Source organism: Protopterus annectens, chromosome 10.part0 (assembly GCF_019279795.1).
Source record: "Protopterus annectens isolate FY-2018-M chromosome 10.part0, PAN1.0, whole genome shotgun sequence".
Lineage (NCBI taxonomy): Eukaryota > Metazoa > Chordata > Ceratodontiformes > Protopteridae > Protopterus > Protopterus annectens.
The window spans coordinates 1,155,719,382-1,155,734,711 of record NC_056744.1 but is presented as its reverse complement, the minus strand read 5'-3'; positions in this window follow the sequence as shown (position 1 = coordinate 1,155,734,711).

Genomic DNA, 15,330 nt, shown 5'->3' with positions numbered 1-15,330 from the left:
TGTCAAAGTCACTGAGGTCTATGACCTCTGAGCCGAATACAGCAATCAACCAATGCAAGGAATTCTCAGCAAATGATTCATCTTTAACCTGATATATGCATTTGCAGACAATGTTAATTTGCTTACCTTCACTAACTGTGATGTTAGTAATGACAGACAAAATATAAAGAAAAACAAGAGTGCAATCACTTGAGAAAAAAAATGAGGGCTAGCCTTTATACATAAAAGCCACTCTGCTTGCTCTCTTGTGCATCCTACTGCATCTGAGAATGGCCTAGGCTGGTTGGGTGAAAGCACTGTTTGAGTCAATAAGATTTAGAGAAAATTAGGTTGGAAGGATGTCAAGCGGATAAAAAGAAATTCAGCTATGAATGACAAGGGATTCTTGGTGAAACGTGTTGCACCATTGTATACAATTTTAGACCTTTGACATTTTTTTCATAACGAGTTGTTGCTGCAGCTTATTCATTTAGTTAGGACCAGCTACTCATAACCTCAAGGATTTCACACAAGGCCTGTATGTCAACAGCTGCTTCTTTAATTTCTTGCAAATTCATATTCATTACTTCAAGTAGTGCTGTCTGTCCATCTTATCCTCTGCCTCCTCTTCTTCTTTTGCTTTCACACTATCATAGCATCACTGTCTTCTCCGGGGAAAATAGAAGAACGTGGAAACCAAGGAAGAGAAGTAATTGAGTAAGAATAAATTATGACAAAGATTAGAGGAAGACGAGGCTGAACAACTACTAGTTAAAGCAGGAGGAGGTGAGATAAAAATGGGGATGTATAATGAATCTCCAGGAAAGTCTCCAGGAACAGATGGTAACAGAAGATTTTAATAGTATTTTAAAAGGAGAAGAAGCATCTTGGAAGAAAGCTGTGGTGGCTGTATTAATCAAAGAATGTAAAAGATCCATCATACCCATCCTCATATAGACCCATTTTAATTTTAAACTATAATTATAAAGTGTTTATAACTATAATAGCTAAAAGAATGGTAAAGGTGTTGCCAAAATTGATAGACATGGATCAATGGGTTTTTTTTTTAGAGGGGAGGCAAACATTTGACAACATTAATAGAACAATGATGATCCAGAGGGAAGCAGAATGTAAATATTTCTGCTGTTGTTGGTGTATCTTGATGCAGAGAAAGCATTTTACAGAGTAAGCAGGGATTTTAGGAGTATTGCAATGGAAGAATTTACATTCTCTTATACAATAATAAGGTTAATAAGGAGGGTGCATGAAGGATTAGAGGCAAGAACTGCAGAGGGTGGGCTCTTCTCTGATAAGTTATTTTTGAACAGAGGAAGCAGAGAAGGATGTCCTCTTTCCTCTTTGTTGTTTGCTTTATATCTGGAGTTATTGGCAAAGAAAATAAGGGACTCAGAAATTCAAGAATACAATTGGTATGGTAATCAAGAAAAGTCTTTATTTGCAGAAGAAATTATTTTGTACTTGGTAAATCCAGAAACAGGACATCTCTGTGTTGTGGAACATTTTGAGACAGTTTCAAGTCTTTTTGGTGATTTAAAATTAATGAAGATAAAACAAAAGCCATAGCTGTATGTTACGCACCACCTTATGGGGACATGATAAGATGAAGTATTTTGGAGTATGGATCAAAAAGACTTCTGTTATGGAAGACAAGGATATGTGACAAGAGACTAAACATAGGATAATAAAAAAACAAAACTGAGGAACTGGAAGCTCTCATTTATAGATATAGATAATAAGACACAAGCAGTGAAAATGTTTTTAGTCCCGTTAGTTTTATATACAAGTCAAGAATATTTTTATCAACCAGAAAAGAATCTGTGGAAAATAATTAATAAAGAGGTGAAAGAATTTATCTGGGAGGGAAACATGACAAATGTTAAAGTAGGATAAAATGATTCTCCCAATAGAACAAGGTGGTTCAGGATTACCTGATTTAAAGGGATATTTTAGAGCTACACAACTAAGGCTTATACACATAGCACAAACAGAAAGTTATAATTCAAAGTGGAAAGGGATGATGATGAAATGGGGTGGGGGGGTGGGGAGTTCAAGAAATAAAGATAGACAGAGAGAGTGAGTTGAAGTTTGGCTGCAGATCCTTATGGGGAATAATAACCATGGTAATCACCATATAGAATATTATATTCATAAAGTTGCAGAAAGCATTCTAAGAATTAAGCCAACAAGGGAATGGAGAAAGAAGATTTTGCCAATAGGGATGGCTGCAAGCAGTGGCACAGAAAATAGGCAAGAGGTGGCTGGAATTTACTGAAGAAAAGTGGGAAGGAAACCAAGGCATTGGGAGCAAATAACTGGAGAGGGAAAGGTAATACAGTGGGATGAGGGTTAGAATATGTTTGGACTGCAGGTTACAGACTGCCTTCCTTATCAGGAGTTTATATCTGAGTATAGGCAAAGAGAAAGGGCATATGGGGCATCTTAATTGAAAGACCTGTTCTGGTAGACTTTCTAATTGAATCTAGAAGAGAAACTGTTGTTAAAACAGGATAGTTAGTAGAGCATACAAAATAGTGCATGGCAACCATAATAATAAATCAGAGGATATTAGAAAACATTAAGAAGAGAGACTGGAAAAGCAATTTATAAGGGACCAATGTGAGGACATATGTATGGCTGCCAAGTATACTACCATCCAGAAAGTTTAAGATATTTTGCTTGGAAGTGTTTGCACAGGTATTTTTATACCCAAGCTCATTTCAAATAATTTTTTTCCTCAGATATATTGCAAATGTTACAGGTGTGATGGCAAAGAAAGAGGTAACTGGGAACATGTTTTTTTGGGAATGTAATGAGTTGGCAGATTTAAAAAAATTCTGTACTGAGTATTCTGTCAAAAATGTTGGTGGAGCAAATGTCTGTAACTAAGGAAATTACTCTTTTGAGCTGGGAAACAAGATCTGAATTTCCTAGATATGGTATAACCTTATGTTTAACTCTATTGGCTGCCAAAAAAGTAAATTATTAGAAAATGGAAAACGAAATCTAAATCAACTGTATTTGAACTACTGAATATTGTAAAAGAAATGAAAGAACTGGTGGAGGCCTCTTTTTAAAAAGATAGGAGAAACTACATAGAAATAAGTGGAACTTGTGGGAACAATAAATTAAAAATAATGTTCAGGAGGAGGAGAGGAGTGAGGTTAAATGGAAGTCAGGAATTGACTGAAATACAGTTGCTGTAAAGAAAGAAAATATGTAATGTATAGTGTGGGTAAATGAAAAAAAAAACTATGGGTTGTTTTCTTTTCTATCAATGTATGTGTGCCTATGTTTTAAGTGACAGTTTAATAAAGGTGTTACAAAAATATCTTACCTAAAGTTTCCATATATGTCTTCACAGGAAGCATGTGTCTTTTAATTTCATGTCTGCAGTCACCATCTGTAGAAATCTTTGTACCAGGGAAAATAAAATCTGTCACTGTCTCTACTTCTTCCCAATCTATTTGTTGAGATGGGGTTGAGGACTAAATCTGAATTAGAGGCCCTGGGTTATGGTGGATGTGAATGACACCTGAGAGTAATAGAGACACAGAAGATGGAGTGCACAAAGAAATGCAGATCATCCGATAGGATAAGAAGTACTTTTTAGTCTGAAGGTGACATAAACTTTGGGGCAGAACGGACAGATATAATGTATTTGGAGTTGATGCTTCAAGTATAATTTTGTAAGACAGTTTTGCAAGATTAATAGGTGTATAGGTGCTGTCAAACAAGTGTACTGTAAATGATTTGGATAACTGCAGCCCACATCTTGCAGCTCATTAGAGAAGTTGTATGGGTTGCTATGCTGCTATTCTGACTGAACAATACATAGTACAAGTTACTTGATGGGAAAAACTGGTACAAGTACCTTACAATGGGGTGAATGGAGAGTTTGTGGCTACTAGAACTAAAACATCCAGGCATGCCTTGGCATGAAAAACCCCCAATTTTTCTAAGTTGCTACTAGGCTAAGATATCCAGGCATGCCTTGGCATGGAAGACCTTAAATTTTTCCAAGCTGCTACTAAGCCTAAGACATCTAGGCATGCCTTGGCATGAAATAACTTAAAATTTTCTACATTACTACTAGGATTAAGATGTCTAGGCCTTCTGGAGGTGGAAGGAAGAACAGGGATATGTGGATAAAGAGTTCATGACTTTCTGCCTTGGCATGAAAACCATTACATTTCTGTAAGGAGCTACTACAGCTAAGACATCCAAGCCTTTCTTCCTTGGCGTTAGGGTCCCTAACCTTTTTAAGTGCCCACTCAGTGCAGGTGAGCTTGTGTGGAGTTCTTAAGGGACATCCTATGGCAGTTATAGTAGACTATGCTGCTCTATGTAGATATATATATATATATATATATATATATATATATATATATATATATATATATATATATACACGGGTGAGTGTCCTCTGACCCAATATTTACAGTTTTTCACAAGGTATAAATTACTATTGTCTTGCATGTATGTTTCCTTGGACTTCACATGTGAGTGATGTTATTGGGTCAAACTCCAAGGACAGTACACTTCATAAAGGGAATGTTGTTGACAGTTTGGGTTTGAGACTTCCCAGGATGAAATCTGGAAAGGCTAGGTACGCTGGACCTGTAGCTGAGAGGAGATATTATTGCAACTGATCCTGTACAGTTATGTCTTGGAAAAACAACAAATCATGTATACTGGGTTACTGAACAGACAATTGTAACTGGCATGCAAATGACTGTCCATGTAATACCAATGTTATGCTGCTGACTTCACCTAAGTACCTTATGCTGTTTACTGGATCTGTATTGCCTTGTTTAGTGCTAGCAAGTAGAATGTTTCCTGAAAAGTCTCTATATCTAACTTGTACACTACCCTACCATCTCTTTTTTCTCCTTGACCTGTCTTTAATCAACTTTTAAGCACACAATACTTCCAAATTCACAATTTCTCTTTTCTAGTTCATCTCCAAACCAGCCAGAGATCCAGTACTCTATACAATGTATAAATATTGCACACATTATATAGTAACTTAGTCTCCCCAATATTATCATGTATTACATTTCCACACATACTTTATTGTATTACATTTGCCTGTGTCAAAATTTCATTGTAACTCCTTTTTTTTTGTACTAAAATCAGGTATAAGATTTTCTTTTGTTTTGCTTGTACCCTATGTTAAATCTGAAAAAGGTCTTTCTAGATCAGTATCCTATAAATGAATAAATAAATAAATAAATAAATAAATAAATAAATAAATAAAAGTTTGATTATATTTGTACTGGAAAACCAAGTCCAAAAAGAATGAATATCAGAGACCTAATGTATAATAGCAGGAACTGAATTTGGATTTGAACACTGCTATTCTTCCCAGCTCTACTATTGTGTGACATTCTTCTATTACCTATGAATATAAACATTTTCTGTTCATCTACTCTTTCTTGTCAGTTTTCTGTTTCTTGCATTTTTCTATACATTAGAAAAAGTTGGTGTACCCTCAAAATGTCGCGGCTGAAGTGTGTGACAACGAATATCCGATAGTAAGTTTGCACAGGTTTGTATGTTCGAAAAAACCCCATGGATAATGCACAACAGCAAATAGTATTGTGCATTTGCTTTTATGAATTCGGCATATTGAGTGGAGATTGCACTATAGTGTGGATCGGGAAATGCACCCTTTCCCTCACTGTAGTGTGATCTTGGAGTTTGTATATATAAGCAGCAGGAGGTGTGGGGGGTGCAGGGGGGCTTGCCCCCCCTGCAAAATGTGTGTTGTATGACACCGGATGTGGTGATATGTTTGTAAAATCAACATTTTATTTTGTTCATTCTTTTTCTTGGTCGCTATCATAAGTTTCAACAATGTTTTTTGAGTACGTGAGTACTCGCAACAAACATGTTCAAAATTATGATAGTAAACTGAAAAAGTCATATGTGTCAACATTGCTCTTCAGCATTTTTTTTCAATCTTTTGTACAGAACATGTTACTGTTTTAGTTGCATGGAGCTTTTCTCTTGGGGCCTGTCCTGAAAAGTTTTTTTTTTTTTTTCACAGCCTAGTCAAAGTTTTTTCCCGGAAACAAAATGTAAATAACAAATAAAATAAAAAAAAAATAATATTTATATTTTGCATGCAACACATCTCCCATAACCATTATTGACACCAATAAACTATAGACTGTTCTCCGTAGTGTACAGCTGGATTAACCAGGTTATTTTTATACACCATGCATCTGATAATTGGGTTCGCTGAACACCACAAATGTTTCTAAAGCTTATTTTTAAAAACTGTGCCTCTCTTTTTTCGGATAACACATAAATATTGGCTAGATAAGTGCCTTTTTTCATCAAATATATCTTGGATAAGTATTTTTTTTTCTCAGATAGGAAACTATATTCCTCTATTCTTCAACATTTTTTGCTATTTTTCCGTATATTTTTCAATTGGCTTTTCTGCAGGTCTGTTTTTATTTCCCATCTCTGAACTGACCACTGCTGAAGATACCATTCAAACTATCCTATCAATCCTGATGAGTCACAAAATAATTTTACAATGCAGCTACTTTTCAAACATAGGTGAACCAGCAGCCCTTAATAGGGGTGCTCTCAGGGTACTCCTGATCCCTGAATATGCCATCCCTGAGGTCACATCAGCTTGGAGAAGGAGAATAATTTATTACCTTTTTTCCAGTGTGGTTGAATCTTAGAGGTTGCATACTTAGAGATCAGGGTCATGTTGTGAAAAACAATAGTGTTGTAAAAATCATTTATTGGTATATACTGGAAAGTTATATATACTGTAATAGCAAGTCATACTGGGCTTGGCATGCTTTATATCAATCAGCCACAACATATTATCTTTATGTTATTTGGCATTTCCTAAATGGAATAATTCATGTTTTGCTCCCATTGTTATTGCAATTTTCTTATACCCCTTAAGAGTAACACTTTAGCCATAACCAAAGCTCTTTTCTTTTCTTTTTTAATATTTAATCTTATCACTTCTAACTCCTTTGCAGTTGTGACTATACATTGTTTTCAGATTGTTCTTCTTTTACTGTAATAATAATAAGATCACCTGTGAAACTTAATGTACCAGGAAGTGTATTCCATTCCATGCTTTCATAGTCCATTTTCTCTCTGATATTTATACTGCTTTTATCCATTCTATTCATACTGATTGCAAACAGTCAGGTGCTTAATAGACATCCTTGTTTTATTTTAATCAAATATTTGTTTTTACTTCTGAACTTGACTTGCCATATATTTTTAACATGAAGTTTTAAACTTTTGTCCTACCTTTCAACACCCTAGATCTGCCCATACTGTAGTGTCCTTAAAAGTACATCTAAACTGATAATTATTCCTTTCCATGTACTATTTATACCAGAGTTCACTCCTGTATAGTTACCATTTTTCCTGATATCTTTACTTTTTCCTGCTGCTGTAGTTTCTTCACATAGCTCATCCATCAATACCTCACACATTTTCTGCATACATTTTACTGTTTGATAGTCAAAGTTTAATTATGTAATGGGCTACCAGATTTACAGATTTTCTTTTTCTCTTTTTCTTTCCAAGCATAGTCACTGCTTCCATGTCCTTCCTGTTGACATAATTTCTCATATACCCACTAGGTGTGCTAGTCTTCCAGAATCTCATAAAATGTATAGTTTAATAATATGTGATGATATGAGGTATTGCCAGCTATGCTAGGAGAAGTAGGGCAGTGGATGTGTAACATATGCCAGCATAGCTATCTGGATATTTGTAAATAATTATATGCCATTTGTATATCAAACTGATTTGTACAGATGTTTGTGTTGAAAAATGTATTTGTAGAGCTGCTTGTGCTAAAAAATATACCAACACTGGGTCCTGCTGGACAGAACAAAAATGCACCTGTATGTCAGACTGTATTGTAACTGTGGAAATTAATATATTGTAACAGAGGATACTGGAAGAGAAGAGGTTAATCTCAGTCCACATAATTTTGAAAATAGTTTAAAATTAAATTACATAATTTAAGCCATAAAGATTGTGTCTCACAGCTCTCAATGCAGCCAGAGACAAAATGTCTGTACTAGGAAGCCTTCAGTATTGTCCTAAGCAGTGAACTAATTGCTACCCTGGAAGTGTGGAAGTGTTGAAATGGTTTTATGGCTTCCAGATGCTATAACACATCTTAGCAAATCTCTGTTTGTGTGTATGGTAACACATATGTGCAAGATTCTGGGTCAGTTTCTAGTAAAGGGGGGTAGTATGAGAATCAGAAGTCAGATGACCAGATGTATGTGATGTCATTCTGTAACTCATCATTGGAATGATGCTTTAATACTAGATGAGACAGAAGTCCCAGAGGCAGTCTGTTTTTGAAACCTGACATAGAAGTGTAACTCACCTACTTTGTATTGCCTTGCTTTAGTAAGTAATCAGGGAATAGTAATTCTTGAGATCAACCAGGAAAATGTAGTGAGATTAGTTAAGTACTGTTTTTCTGTATCTGTGTGAATGTATTCATCTGTGTTTTTTTTTATATTTCATGTGAATGAAACTCTGGTGTTTATTGTAAATAGATATTCAGTATCTACATGTTCTTTTATTATTTATTATTAAATATATTTTATTTAAACTTTTCATTGTGGCTGGTCCTTTAGAGAATATTTTAACCTTTGAGAGTATTTATATTTATTTGGTGACACTGTAGCCGCTCCTGACAGCCTGGCTGTTTAATCAACATTAGCATTTGTATTAGTATTAATTTTACTCAGTATAATTGGGTACCCTTGTAAGAGCCTTAGAGTAGCTGGCTTTGGAGTGTCTGGTGGCAGTAACTACCTTATAGTATGGGCAGATGGGCGAATAGCTAGTAAATCTGTGTCACGCTTTCCCAGGTGTGTGTGTTTGTGTGTGTGTTTGTGTGTGTGTGTGTGTGTGTGTGTGTGTGTGTGTGTGTGTGTGTGTGTGTGTGTGTGTATATGTATAAAAATCAAATCTCCAAATGTGTATGTGTGTGTCACCTGCTTAGAGCAAGGACATGGAGCACTGGTTCCACAGAGAGAGTGGTGGAGGACTTGGCTTGGACACTCGGCTGAGGACTTAACTCTACAGCTGTGCCAGTGGGGAGTCTTGTTGGGGGCCTGGAGAGAGAGAGAGAGAGAGAGAGAGAGGGAAATCCATCCCTCGGACTGTGTGTTCCCTGTGTGCTCTTAAGGGAAATTGTGCTTGATGCAGAGAGCTGCATCTGGAAATATTGTGTGTATCTATTTTTATTCCAAGTGATTACTGGCCCAAAGGAGGGAGTATCAAAACATCCATATCTGGGGAGGTTTCCTCATTTAGAACTCTTACCACATTCTTCACCTGATCTGCTCCCAACCTTGCATCTGTGATCTTATTTTAACATTTTATAGTTTTCTTTGTTCCATTTTCCCCTAATTTCTTCTCTAAACATTATTTTAGTCTCCTTTTCTGGTTGTCACTTATCAATTTATCTGGTTCATCTCTTTTCTTCCCATATGTCTTCTCCTGCTTTTCTGTACTGTTTATATATGGCAGCATTTTTTTCTCTCCTTCCTGTAATCTAATATCTTTGTTGTTGGGCGAACCATTCTATCACTCTGATTATTTCTTTTAAAAGTCTGTTCTACTGCTTGATAATTGTCCTTCATGTCTTTCTCCAATGTCTCATGCAAAACATGATTAACTTTATAATGTTTTTTTGTCTCCATATTACTATAACTTTTATATTTTAGAATGAAACTTTATATCATTAAGTTATCCATACTATCACATCTATGCTATTTTTAAATATCCCATTTCCTATCTCTAGTCTTTCTTTTCACATTTCTTCACTTCAGTGCCATGTGATCCTAAAATGCTAACAGTGTTCTGCTAAAGCATTCTCTTATGGTTTTCCCACAGATTTAATCTAGTTTGATAGGTATTGTTCCTCTTTTGTATGTACTTCTATTGTTACCCATGCTGTGCACAAAAGTATCTTTAATACTTTCCACTCCTCCTGTTATACTTTTATCCTTTTTTCTTTCCATGTGACAACTCAAGTCATCATCATCAGTACCCTTTTTCCCATTTTTACATGGGGTTGGGATGTCATGTTAACATTTGTCAATGTGACCAAATAATATTGAGCAAATGTTTATACCATTGAGTGGCTGACAGCTGAAGTCTCCACTACAAAAATAGTTTCCTTTCATCATTATAAAAAATAGTATTCCTTCATTTGTTTTGTCTTTCTACAGAATTTGGTGGATAAATTAACATAATGTAAATCTAGGCATGACAGTCTTTCCAGTAATACATATTACCTTAACATTATTGACATTTTTAATAAATAAAGTTAATCTTGAAATACTGAGCCAAACACACACACACACACACACACACACACACACACACACACACACACACACACACACACACACACACACACACACACTCACACCCACACACACACACAAAAAAAGCTTGCCAGACCTTTTAGACTTCTTGAGTATATTAGTTTATTAGTTTGCCGACAGTTTGATTTGGTCATTTTGGCTTTGTGTTTACTCTGGTGCCCTTTATTAACCTTTGAAAGTCTTTTCTTTTGCTTTGGCCATTAATGTCCCTGCAGCAGTGTAGCCAAGCATTGTCTCTTTAACTACAATTTTTATGCTGTTTTTGTAGAGGAAATAATTTGTTTTGTTTTTTATGGACAGTAGTAGTAATATTGTCAGAGTGCAATCATGGTCAAATGGGGCACTAGGCAGGGTAATCAACTGCCATTCCTACCATACCAATATTCCATTACTTGGCTGTCTGTCCCTGTTTACCATAAAACACTGGTCAAACCTGCCAGTGTGCATTCTGTTTTGTTCTTTTACTTTTGCAGTGATCACACAGATCTGGATTTAATTTAAAACTTAAATTTTGCAGCAGAAATTTCTAAAGCAAATTGATGAATAAACTAAACTAATCATATTGAAAACAGGCTTAGCATGAACAACGGTAAACTTCTCTTCCTTCAAAATTCACATTTATTGAAAATGCATCTGGCAATCCATTAAGCTATAAGAGATGTTTTGGGATTCATAGTCAAATAGCATATAGTGAAGCACTAATTAGTGGATATCTGAAGGGTGCAGAATTTCAAAAGACAAATGTGAAATGCATTTACTAACAGCTTGGGATAGCCCACTGGACTCAAGTGTCTCTTTTCAGGAGTAGCCCAGGAGCACCGTCTGGTGAAATGACTTGGTCAGATTGATGCAAAACAAATGAAGACATAGGGAATCAAACCCTGCACTACAGGAATCAGCTTATTAACAACTCATAGTGTACTCATCCACACTAAGTACAAGACTAACTATTGTAGACCAACATGATGCATTTCACACCTGTGTATTAACAAAAAAAAGACAAGTCAAATTAAAAATGCATTCACAGTTAATGTTTTAAAATTAAACTCATAGACTTCTTGCTGACAGTCTTATTCACAGCCAAATAATAAATGCAATCAATGGTCAACAAATCAAGGAAACCAAAGATTGTCCCCCCAAAAAACATGGTCCATATGATGCTGATGATCCTGTTTACTATAACTGGTTCCTTTCTTATATATAATATCTACTTTGCAATGCTGGAACCAAGTATTTATACACACACACACACACACACACACACACACACACACACACACACACACACACACACACACACACACACACACATAGTCACCATCAGTTACAGCCCCTTGAATGACTGCATACATTCAGATGTTTGCTTGTGATCAAATGAACGAACAAATGCATATATAATGACTTAGAAGTATATTTCAGATCACTGCTGTGAGAATGACACAGTAATACCCACTGTATTCCTCCTCACACTCTCCCAACCTCTTAGCTCAAGAGTCAGAGACAAAACCCCCAAAATCAGGAACAGATTTTAAATATTTCTCTTATATACTTAGAAAGTTGCTAACCATGTCCCAAGACTCTCAGTCCAAGTTTCTAAGCACCCTGGAAACTATTAGGGTCCAACCCAACACTCTCATACTGGGTGACTTTAACTACCCCTCCATCAGCTGGGAAAACTACTTATGCACTAATACACTTGCCCAACGCTTCCTGGAGTTCATTAATTCCAATGTGCTGGACCAGCTCATTCTTACACCCACTAGAGGAAGCAACATCCTTGACGTTATTACTAACATGGGCAACCGTTGCTCAACTCCAATAGTCAATTCCTCCCTGGTTAGATCCGACCACAAACTAATTACTATGGAAATCCACCTCTCACCCACACCACCAGCAGAGGTAACCTCCATGAAAAACTTCTCCAAAGCTGACTTTGGGCTCCAAAAATCAGAGGTGGCTAACTTCACGGCACCCACACAAATGGAAAATAGGTGCATGACTGCCGAATCATACACCAGTGAACTGTACAAACACGTCATAAATGCATGGAACTAGCCATACTCAACAGAACCAAGACGCTGTCCTCCAAAAAAAGGAAGTCAATCTGGTGGTCCCCTGCCATTAACAAACTCTACAACAGAAGGAAGAAACTGTTGCAGAAAAATGTGAAGTCCCAAGACTGGAAAAACTCCCTTATTAGCCTCAAAAAAAAGTTGAGATCCCTCATCAAAACCTCTAAAGTAAGCTATGAAGGCAGAATTGTGGCAGACACTAAAAACAACCACAGAGCCTTCTACAGTTATATCAAGAATCTCCACAGCAATACCCAGATTTGCTCTGAGTTACTGCACAATGGTACCTCCTATACTGAGCCAACAGATATTGCCAACATACTGGCCAACATATTCAGTGCTGGGTTGGGAGGGTGGCCTAATGGTTAAGGTGTTTGCCTTACAAACACAAGGTGCAGGGTTTGAGTCTCACAAGGGATAATTGGCTAGGCTTACAATGGCTTGCAAGGGCAGTTAGCCTAGTACTAACCTATGAACTTATGAACCAACTTTACCTCTCTCTCCTGCCAAAGGACCAATCACAATACCGGAAGAATGCCAGGCACCCAACATTACTGTAGCACAGGTTAAAGCTGCATTGTCCAAGGCCAAGAATACAGCTTCCATGGGACCCAAAAATATCCCTGGCTGTGTTCTACATGAACTACAAAGTGAACTGGCACCACACCTTTGTGCCCTGTTCAATCACAGCCTCACCTCAGGCTTTGTCCCTACAGAATGGCACACTGCTAAAGTCATCCCTCTTCCATAAAGGGGGAGTGACTACAGACCCTGGGAATTATCACCCCATTAGTCTGACAAGTCTGTTATGTAAGGCTATGGAGCACATCATCATGGACCTAATTAACAAGGATATAGGCAATCTCCAAACTCTGGATCCCACACAATTTGGTTTTGGTTCATAGGTTCATAGGTTCATACTAGGCTATCTGCCCTAGGGCATTTATAAGCCTAGCCAGAGTGTGTTTGGCTTTTGCCACCCATTTTAAATTAATTTTGCTATGCCTTTTTTTGAGGTTAGTATACTGTGCCTCTGTCTAACAGTGACACAGAAGTGATAGCCGGGGTAAACCTACGATCTCCCATCCACTCATCAAGATTCCTCTTGAAGAGAGTCAATGTGGGACTCTGCCTAACCTGGACTGGGATTTTATTCCAGAGTGAAGGGAGCCTCTGGGTTATGAATCTGTCCCTCCAGCATGTCCTATTTATTTCAGTGCTGAGGTTCAAGTCTCGAGCGTAGCTCGATGGGATTTGGATTTTCTGAGGTGCAGCATGTCCATTAATTCCGGGTTGGACATGGCTTTATACGTCAGACACAGATCGCCTCTGAGCAGGCGGTATGCCACTGAGTAGAGCTGGAGTTTCTTTAACTGGGCAGCATATGGCATCTGTTTGAGCCTTTTGATCCTCTTGGTGAGGTACTTTTGGGGTCTTTCCAATTGCTGCAGGTGTCTGGTAAGGTACATCCCAAAAGGGGCATTGTACTCAATTATGGGCCTGATGAGGGATGAGTAAAGAGGCACGATGACCTCCCCTGATCTAGATGTGAATCCCTTCATGATTAGGTGGGCTATATAAAATGTTTTTCTAACCACTTTGGCCACGTGGTTGTCAAATGAGAGATTGCTATCAACTTGGGTCCCCAGGTCCCTAATGACTTCTTCTGTACTTAATGGATTACCACCTATGTGGTAATTTGTGGGCACTTTGTTTTTGCCAAAGGAGATGACTATACACTTTTTGGCGTTTAGCTTGAGGCCATGGCTCTGGCACCAGTTGTCTGTTTCTATGAGGCCCTTTTGGAGGATGCTTGTGTCGGCTGGAGAGTTGATTATGGCGCCCAGTTTGCAGTCATCTGCGAACTTGGTCAGCCACAGTCCTTCCATGTTGGCCTGTACCGCCGAGAAATATATACTGAACAAGAGAGGTCCCAGGACTGAGCCTTGTGGGACGCCACTTGTAACTGGTTTGGAGTCTGGCATGCCTCCAGCAATTCTAACCATGTGGGTTCTGTCCTTGAGCCAGTTTGCAACCCATCTAGTGACATAGGGGTTTATATTTAAGTTGGTGAGCTTATCTATAATGCCCGAGTGGGGTATTGTATCGAAGGCTTTTGTGAGGTCCAGGTAGGCTGTGTGGACCACCTTCCCCTCGTCAATGGCCTTGGTGACTGTTTCAAAGAAATCGACCAGGTTTAAGAGGCAGGATCTGCCCTTAACAAAGCCAAACTGGGTAGGATCCAGTGTCTGTAGGTCCCCAATATCTTTATTTATGAGGTCCATGATGATCCTTTCCATAGCTTTGCAGACCAAGCTAGTCAGGCTTATGGGGCGATAGTTTCCAGGATCCATTGAGGCACCACCTTTGTGGAGAGGGACCACTGTTGCTGTACACCACTCTTTGGGTACATATCCTGTAGTAAGGCTAAGATTGAACAGTAGTTTTATGTTTGGGTTTAGCTCTTCTTGGAGTTCATGTAGGACGAGCCGAGACACCATCTGGTCCCATTGATGCTGTGTTTTTGCTTTGGAGAGGCGGCTCTTACCTGAGCATCTGAGATGTCAGGGGCAGCACTCTGTTGGGATAGATATTTGTCCTTTGGTGGGGAGAGGGGAGAAGTTTGCACTGAACCTGTCAGCTAGGATGTTGGCAATGTCGGTGGGCTCGGTGTATTTTTGTCATTTTGGACTAATTCTGAGCATATCTGGGAATTCCCACCCAGGTTCCTAACATAACTAAAGAAAGCCTTGTGATTATCCTTAGTGTCCTGTGCAATTTTTCTCTCGAAGATGGCCTTAGACGATTTTATGAGTGCCCGTAGTTTTTTGCTAATACTGATC